General features: G+C 42.7%; 1 pseudogene; it reads right to left on the bottom strand.

The window, feature by feature from the left end:
• Nucleotides 1–8,117: 8,117 nt before the first annotated feature.
• LOC136157190 (large ribosomal subunit protein mL53 pseudogene) lies at nucleotides 8,118–8,463 on the bottom strand (annotated as a pseudogene).
• Nucleotides 8,464–9,857: the final 1,394 nt, after the last annotated feature.

Below are 9,857 nucleotides of genomic sequence, written 5' to 3'. Positions count from 1 at the left end.
GGCTATGGTTTTTCCAGTAGTCATGTATGGATGTGAGAGTTGGACTATAAAGAAAGCTGAGCACTGAAGAATTGATGCTTTTGACCTGTGGTGTTGGAGAAGACTCTTGAGAGTCCCTTGGACTGCAAGGAGATCCAACCAGTCCATCCTAAAGGAGATCAGTCCTGGGTGTTCATTGGAAGGACTGATGCTGAAGCTGAAGCTCCAATACTTTGGCCACCTCATGCGAAGAGTTGACTCATTGGAAAAGACTCTGATGCTGGGAAAGATTGAGGGCAGGAGGAGAAGGAGATGACAGAGGATGAGATGGTTGGATGGCATCACCAACTCAATGAACATGAGTTTGGGTAAATTCCAGGAGTTGGTGATGGATGGGGAGGCCTGGAATGCTGTGGTCCATGGGGTCACAAAGAGTTGGAAAAGACTGAGCAACTGAACTGAACTGAGTATATACATAGATAGCACTATGTTGAATTAATTTAAGTATTTACATAACAATACAATCTAACATCCTTTATCAATTATTTTCTTTCAATCCATATTATGTTTTCAAAATACATCCATATCCATTCATATAGATGTAAGTGTTTTATCTTTGACTGTTTGATAGTCCATCTATGGACATAGCATCATTTATATTCCATTCAATCATTATTGGACCACTGGATTGTTTCCCTCTCTTCTTGAGAACAAATAACATTTCCTAGACTATCCTTAAAGACATCTGACAGTCAAGAAAGGTCTGGCTGCCTGAAGCATTCCTGACTGCCTTTTGTTTTTATTGTTTTTGTTCAGTCACTAATTCATATCTGAGTCTTTGTGACCCCATGGACTGCAGCACACCAGGCTTCCCTGTCCTTAACTATCTCTAAGAGTTTACTCAATCTCATGTCCATTGAGTCAGTGATGCCATCCAACTATCTCATCCTCTATCACCCCCTTCTCTTCCTGCCCTCAATCTTTCCCATCATCAGGGTCTTTTCCAATGAGTTGGCTTTTCATATCAGGTGGCCAAAATATTGGAGCTTCAGCTTCAGCATCAGTCCTTCCAATGAATATTCAGGGTTGATTTCCTTTAGGATTGACTGGCTTGATCTCCTTGCTTGCTTTAGCTACCATTCCAACAGGCCATCTCCAGCAATCTGAAGCACAGAAAATCTCACCAAATGGGGAGACCTAAGGAGCTTTCAGAATGTGGGAGTTTAATGATAGGCACCCTACTGGCATCCTAGGGGAGTCTGAGCTGGCCAGAATCACCTCCTCCTCCATCCCTCAAGAGAAATGTGGAGAAGACTCCAAGAACTGAAAGTAGAAAGAGGGAGAGATGGGTGGTGGGGCAAAGCTGTTACTTAAGTCCTTGAGTGGGCTGTGAGGGTGCAGAAACCCTAGAGAGCCAGACTTTGCCTTCTGAGAACTTCTCCCATAAGGATGCTTATTATTAAGGTGATACCAGTCATGTAAAGTTGACTTGGTCCACACTGTCACAGAAATCTGCTGCCTTATCAGATTCTCTTCTTGTTCATATACCCTTTTTGTCCTGTTACTTGGTTATTGCCTTTAGTACGCCACTGATGTGAACCATGGTAGTTAGTCTGTCTTGCTCTGTGGCATTTAGTTCACAGCTTGAGGGGGAGGGTGGAGGCCAAATGTGCTCAAGAAGGAAAGATGGAGTTTGAAAGCATATCTGAGTTGAGGATGTTTTCTTAAGTCCTGATGAATAAAATCTAGGTCCAATGCCTCAAGGATCTAAAGTCCTGCTTGTTCTCAAGGCTGACCAGGGCTTACTCAGTGAAGGAAACATATGCACTTGGAATTTTCATTGCTTGCTCATATGCGCCCTCCTCTGATACACACTGTTTAAGACTGATTTCCCCCTCAAACAACCTTCCAAGTGCTACTGTCATCTCATGAACATATACTGCCCCTTCCTAGTGTCCCCCTAGAACATCACTGCAGCAAATTTATAGTTAGATAATCATGCTTCTTAACATAGTCTCAACTGCTTCTGATCAATTTTATCTACTTTATTCCATAGTCTTCACTTATCAGTGTTGTGTGTTGCTCAGTCAGGTTTGATTCTTTGCGAACCCATGGACTGCAGCCCACAAGGGTCCTCTGTCCATGCGATTTTGCAGGCAAGGATACTGGAGTGGGTTGCCATTTCTTTCTCCAGGGGATCTTCCCGACCCAGGGATAGAACTCTGATCTCCTGTATTGTAGGCAGATTCTTCACCGACTGAGCTATGAGGGAAGCAAGTTTCTAGTTACTGATTAATCCATTAGAAATAATTTCTTTTTCTTTCTCTTCTTTGGCAAATCCTTTCTATCTTTTAAGGTCCTTTTTTTGTCTCTCTACCATCCTGCCTTCCTGAACTTTTTTTTTTCTCTTCAAATAAACTTTGTCTCATTTCCTAACTTTCTTGTAAACATTCAGAGTTTTTTCCTCACAAATTACACAAGCGTTTATGAATGTCTCGGCATAATGGACTCAGAATAAGTTGGTACCCCTGCAGTACCTCTCGCTGGGGAGCCATGAGTGAATCATTTGCTGCTGGAGACACAGCTTGTATGTAGTCAGAAAGGCAGAGTGGTCTCTGAATGCTTGTTCTGCACATGTGTGTTTCTTCCTAGTCATTTTCCTTGTCCAGTCACCTCCAACATCTCTCCATCTGGCCTGGGGAATTATTTTAATCACAAGAGTAGAATGTTTTGTTTTCCATCAAGTTCTTTCCTCAAAGTTTGGTTGTAAGCTGTTCCTGTTCCAAAGACTCCTTTTCTCTCTCTTCACTTCTGTTCTATCATCTCAGTCCAGAATGGCCCACTGACTCAAATGTGTGCAGATTCAAAGATGGCAAGAAATGCCAACAATTCTGAAATTACAATACAGACATATTAGGAAAACTTGAAAACATTTATCCTGCCAAATTAAAGAAATTGCACTTACAGTGTGTTAAAAGTCTCAGCATGAAAACACAAATGATAAGAAATTGAATCACTCTAATTTTTTCTTTAGTCCTTTCCTGACTTATTCCAGTCATCAAAGTTGACATGAATAATTATTTGTTACATAAACTTTCAATCAGTTTCTACACATGCACACTTTTTTCTTTTTTTTCAAATAAGTGTGAACTAGGTCACTTTCAACATGCTGTGATTCTATGATTCATTCACTCCCACTGAGTCATCCACTGATAAAGTAGTGTTTTTTCACAGAAAAATATTTCCAATAGCTAATAGTCAATGTCTGTGGAGTGTTTACACAGTGTCTGTATCTTCTGACTATGTTATATATACTTTTTACAACATACCCATGGACTAGGTACAATTATAACCCCCTTATGACAGAAATACAGAGGTGAAGTAACTTACCCAAGACACTGGAACAAATTGAAATCCATGCCTCTATAATCATTTTGCTTTATTGCCTCCCTCAGGGAGGCTTGATGATTATGCAACTAAAACTTAAATACCATGTTACATTTTCGTATTTCTTACACAGGCATAGAGTTGTGATATGGGGTAACTAAACAGACAACTTTTAAAAACCCTTATGCACCTGCAATGAAAGTAAGCCAGGGACTGCAAGTTGTAGACTCAAGATTTCCTACCAGCTTCTAAAAATAGCTTCTTGAATTCAGTTTATGTAATGTCAAGTCTAAGATGTAGTCCAAATAGTAACAGAAAAATGGAAATGTGTAGAAAAGTGGTTAAAGTTGACAGGTACTAGGAGTGTAGTATTATGGGGGCCAAGGTAAAGGCCCACAGCAAAACTCACCGTTTCTGTCCTAAAGGGCAGAGCTCCACGTTGTAACTCTCTGGGGCTAGTGAGCTATTCTACTCACTGCTTAGCATAGCAGCATCTTCAGTTTGATAGATTCATAAGAATGCCATATACTTGGTTAGCAGTTCTACAGTCGTTTTTAAAATTTGTTTATTTCAATTGGATAATTACTTTACAACATTGTGAGAGCAGTTCTACATTTTTGATGCAATAATATTTTCAGGGTGTGGGAGGATATCAAGTTATGAAAAATAGCCTTAGAGAGGTCTGCTTATTAGCTTTGCTTTTTCGATCTCCACAATACTTTTCCTTAACTTTTTAGAATCACGTTGTTTTCCCTTTGTCTAACGAACTTTCAAATACTTTTTGATGAGCTATCGAGTTTGGGAAAAAAAATAAGCATCTCTTTAAAATGAAGATAGTGACAGTCATAAGTAGAAAAAAACTCTAAAATTGAGATACACTTCATCATAGCCAGTGAATTGGAATGCAGAGTTTGTGTTTACTGTTTAGGATGTCTAATTAAAGTCAAGGATGCTCTGAGGCATCTCTCAGATCTTTATAAGCCTCCATCATTACTGATGAGTAGGGTTGACACATAAAATATATGCTGTTTAGTTAAATATGAATGTCAGGAAAACAATGAGTACATTTTTAAGGTAAGTTCCCCGGTGGCTCAGTGGTAAAGAAAAATGCAGGAGACGCAGGTTTGATCCCTGGGTTGGGAAGATCCTCTGGGGGAGGTAGCATGGCAATACTCTCCAGCATTCTTGCCTGGGAAATTCCATGGACAGAGGCGGCTGGCAGGCTATAGTCCATGGGGTCTCAAAAAGTCAGACACCAGTATTCTTGCCTGGAAAAGCCCATGGACAGAGGAACCTGGTGGGCTGCAGTCCATGGGGTTACATGACTGAGCATGAGGGCATGAGAGTGGAGTGAGATGGGTTGGTAGCAATAAACTGGTAGAACTTAAAAAAAATAAAGAAGTCAGACACAACTCAGTGACTAAACAACAACAACATGCCCCAAATAATACATAGGATGTACTTACACTAAAAACAATGATTTATTTTTTCTGAAGTTCAAATTTAACTGAGTGTCCTATGTTTTTATTTACTAAATCTGACAGTCCTCTGATGATCCACAGTGGAGGCAGTTCAGAGATGGTACCTACCGGCTCTCAGACAGTCACAGATTGCTTCAGGAGATCCAGGTACAGTACAAAATTCATTTTGGATGTAGCTAAGAAGTCATGACTAGCCCTTGACTGCAAGTACGTCCTTGGGTTTCCCTGAGGTGGGATGAACCTTTCTCTTCAGTTCAGTTCAGTTGCTCAGTCATGTCCAACTCTTTGCAACCCCATTAATCGAAGCACACCAGGCCTCCCTGTCCATCATCAACTCCTGGAGTCCAACCAAACCCATGTCCATTGAGTCGGTGATGCCATCCAGCCATCTCATCCTCTGTCGTCCCCTTCTCCTCCTGCCCCCAGTCCCTCCCAGCATCAGGGTCTTTTCCAATGAGTCAACTTTTCACATGAGGTGGTCAAAGTATTGGAGTTTCAGCTTCAGCATCAGTCCTTCCAATGAACACCCAGGACTAATCTCCTTCAGGATGGACTGGGTGGATCTCCTTGCAGTCCAAAGGACTCTTCAAGAGTTTTCTCCAACACCACAGTTCAAAAGCATCAATTTTTCAGCGCTCAGCTTTCTTCACAGTCCAACTCTCACATCCATACATGACCACTGGAAAAACTATAGCCTTGACTAGATGGACCTTTGTTGGCAAAGTAGTGTCTCTGCTTTTTAATATGCTGTTTAGGTTGGTTATAACTTTCCTTCCAAGGAGTAAGCGTCTTTTAATTTCATGGCTGCAATCACCATCTGCAGTGATTTTGGAGCCCCCCAAAAATAAAGTCTGATACTATTTCCACTGTTTTCCCATCTATTTCCCATGAGGTGATGGGACCAGATGCTAAGATCTTAGTTTTCTGAATGTTGAGCTTTAAGCCAACTTTTTCACTCTCCTCTTTCACTTTCATCAAGAGGCTTTTTAGTTCCTCTTCACTTTCTGCCATAAGGGTGGTATCATCTGCATGTTTAGTAAGTCTGGAAGACCCTATCCAAAGGGAGCCCCCAAAGTCAGTTTCATCCTTACAACCATGTTTCCAGTTCCTGGAATTAGCTCCATGTGACTCACAAAAGATGAAGAAGTTTGTGAAAATCAGGAGTTACATATCTTTGACCCTTTGTGGGTGAAGTTTTGCCATCCTGGGAGATTTAGTAGGAGAAATGTGAAAGAGTCCAGGTACCCATATGGACAGAAATAATCGTGTTATACTTCTGTATATGTGACAAGTCTCTAATAGTTCACAAAGATCTGATCTTAGAAAGACTGATCCAAGCTTGGATGTTTCTGATGACAAGGCAAGGCCCTGAGTTTCAAGTTCATCTTTTATGGTTGTGGAGACAACAAGGAACTTCACATAGTTACCCAAAGGGAAGTCATGGGGGAGACCTTGACTTCATCCATTGGGCAGACTTTTATATTTGGTTCTATCTAGATTGTGTTTCAAAGATGGAGCTTGTTTACAACTATGGAGGTTCAGAACATTCTCTGATGTGCTTTTGGGGCCTTCACTCCTAGAGGGAGAGCAGTGCTGAGGCTATAGGAATGCCATGAATATTCAGGCTGTCAATGGCTTTCCCAGGTGCCATTTCCTTGGTTCTGCTCTCTGAATGTACAAAGGGATTGCCATCTGTTTTGTGGCCTGGTGGCCTGTCTTAGTGTTGTGAAAAGAAATTGCTACACCTGGTTCAGAGGAATTCAGATGTAGCGGGAGAAGACTGGTCAAATTTAAGTAACACTAGTTTTACTAGCGGAGAAGGCAATGGCACCCCACTCCAGTGCTCTTGCCTGGAAAATCCCATGGACGGAGGAGCCTGGTAGGCTACAGTCCATGGGGTCGCTAAGAGTCAGACATGACTGAGTGACTTCACTTTTCACTTTCACGCATTGGAGAAGGAAATGGCAACCCACTCCAGTGTTCTTGCCTGGAGAATCCCAGGGATGGGGGAGCCTGGTGGGCTGCCGTCTATGGGGTCGCACAGAGTCGGACATGACTGACGTGAGTTAGTAGCAGCACCAGCAGCAGTTTTCCTAGAGCCAGGGAGAATAAATGATTGGAAGTGGAGGTGTCTGGGATGGGAAGGACGTTGCTGTAATTTTTAAAATGCTCTAGGACCAGGAAGGACAACCAAAAGTACTGGGCTTTGATTTGGGTCGCAGATAAGAGAGGGAGGGATGAAATAGGGATTGACCTTATATAGATGGCCAGCATGTTGTTCATTTGTTCATTCACCCAAAACCCAAAAGGTGAGTTGCTGAGGTACTATCATGTGTCAGGTACTCTGTTAGGTTTTGGGATACGATAGTGAGGAAAATGAATTCTCAGTCTTTAAGGAGTGTATAGTTCAGTCAGAGAGACTGATAAATAGGCAATTACAACATAGGAAGTAAGGCACTTAACAGAGGAAGTGGATCTTTGTGGGTGTAAGCAGGAGGGCCGATTTACCTAAGCCCAGTGGTAGGGATAGGGAATGGAAAACCCAGGGGGATTCTTTTTTTTTCAAGTAGTAATGTAGTACTTATTTTAAAAATAGGCATGTAAGAGGACCCCTGCAGTTCAAACCTGCCATTGTTCAAGGGTCACTGTAGACAGTATGCAAGAGTATCAGTTTTATTTTGGGCAAAGAGTGTTGCTATAATTTGGAGAAAGTTTGTAGTAGAATTTAAGATTAGAGCCAAACTATATGCACAGAATTTAAGATTAGAGCCAAACAGAAATATAGGGTTTAACCCAAGAGGATAGTCCAAGTCATGACAGAAGACAAGATGTCCCAAAAATAAGAGAAACAGTTGAACACCTTTATGGTTAAGAGAAGAATAAGGACCCCAGAGGAAGAGAAGTTTCACGAGGTGTGAATTAAGAGTGGTAAATGCTACTGAAATGGAAAGATGAGGACTGAGAAACAGCATTTATAATAAGAGTAAGAGGTACCTTAAGTAGTGGAGGGAAAAGCCAAATTCAAAAGGGTTAAGCAGTAAGTGATGGTAAGAAACTGAAATAAATTCAAATCTGTCCACACCCCTCCTATCTTTTCTCATCCCAGAAACACTGGCTGGGTTAGCAGTCACAGGCCTCTTTCCATTTTTCGGCGTTCTGTGGCCCTCCAGATAGTGATTTGAGTACTTAAGTTTTTCTTCAATAAGTGTCCTTAGCAGTCTTAGGTTAAAATCTGTTTGCTGGTTTCTTCTGTGCTGTCCGCGCCCGGTACTAGCGCCGGCTTGTCCCTGCTCCCCGCCGCCCCTTGGCCTGGATGTGGGAGGCGAAGGCAGCGAGCCTTTCCTGGGAGCCTTTCCCCGGCGGGGTGGGCGCTGAGGAAAGCGCTGTGCCTAATCAGGCGACGCCCATCTCCGAACAGCGCGTCCGCGCCAGGCTCGGAGCCGTTGTGCCTCACGTCTACAATCACTGAGCAGTTGAGGTTCGTGCAGCGAACTTTCTCGCTGCTCACCGCCTGGTGGAAGGTCCTCGTCGATTCCACGTTCTTCTCGAAGGAACAGAACTGAACCCGAACCTGCTTGACCGAGCGGAGTCCGAGTCCAGTCAAGGCCGCCGCCATGGTGACACCCACCCCGGCCCAGAGAGACTTCTCAAAGGAGTGATATTGGAGATCTGCAGGGTGAGTAGAAATTTTCCAGGACCTTTCCAGGCAAAGATGGAAGGAAGAAAGACAGCTTCAGGCAGAGGGACCACTCGATACAGAATCTGTAAGGAAAATATCTTGTGTTCAAAAGTATAACTGGGGCATGAAATCTGAGGTGGGGGGTGATAGGAGATGTGGCTAGAAGGAGAGGTAGGCTCTGTCATTTAGATTTCGTTCTGCGGGCAATGGGGGTTCACTGAAGTTTGTGAAGGCAGAGGAGTGACACTGTCAGATTGTGCTTTAGTAAAGTCACGTAGGTGATTGAGTATAGTGGGTTTTGACAGTAAGCCCAGATTCTTCTGTGTGGGGCCAGGTCACACCTGAGACCATGTAGTCACTGGATTCAACTGGGGCTGTATTTTTGATTTTTGTTTCCCGTTTTTTGTGTGTGTGTGAGGTTAGACAGACGATGTCATGCCTTTTTCCCATTAACAGCAACATGAAATCAATTAAATATGTGTGTGCATGTGTGTCCTCAGTTGTGTTCGACTCTTTGCAACCCAGTGGACTATAGCCTGCCAGGCTCCTCTCTGTCCATGGGATTGTCCAGGCAAGAATACTGGAGTGGGTTGCCATTTCCTTCTCCAGGGGATCTTCCTGACCCAGGGATCAAACCTTTGTCTTCTGCATTTCCTCCATCTCAGGATTCTTTGCCGCTGAGCCACCAGGGAAACCAGATCTTTCCTTGTGTTATTTTAAATTAACTCAAGACCTGTAAGGGCCATTGCTGTAGAAAGGGGACTGGCACATGTAGCATCTGGGTGGAAACAGAAGCTGATGGAAAAAGTGGGAATTCGAGGGATTCTGGAGCAGGATGTGGGAAGTAAATAACAGTGAAAGCCCTTTCTAACTCACAGCTTTATAACTACTGGTCCTCCTTAACCTCTTCTCTTCCTGACCCCTAACCTCATGAGGGTGAAAATGTATCCTAGAGGTCTCTGATCAGATTCTGCCCACAACACTCTGGTTTGAAAGTCACAAAGTTCTCTGAGAAGTGATAAGCTGCTTATCTCCCTTCCTTATTAGTCATTTAGTACCATTTCTAGTTTCCAAATACCTACTGTTTTGTAGAGCCCTCTTGCTTTCCCCTTCGTTTTTTTCAGCACTGTCCCTTTTGATCTCAGAGATGTAATCTTTAACAAACTACCAATTAACTATGAAATGTCACTACAACAAAACACATCAGTATTCTCTGTGGGTTTATTGTGCTTGAATTTGACCTTCATTGCTAATTCTTGGACTGTCTTCCTGGTTTGTGGCTTATTTGAACTCACATTTCTTCTTTCTGTTGACCATTTCAAAGCTTTTGT

This window comes from Muntiacus reevesi, chromosome 1 (assembly GCF_963930625.1).
Source record: "Muntiacus reevesi chromosome 1, mMunRee1.1, whole genome shotgun sequence".
Classification (NCBI taxonomy): Eukaryota; Metazoa; Chordata; class Mammalia; order Artiodactyla; family Cervidae; genus Muntiacus; species Muntiacus reevesi.
This window is presented reverse-complemented; position numbering and strand designations above follow the sequence as displayed.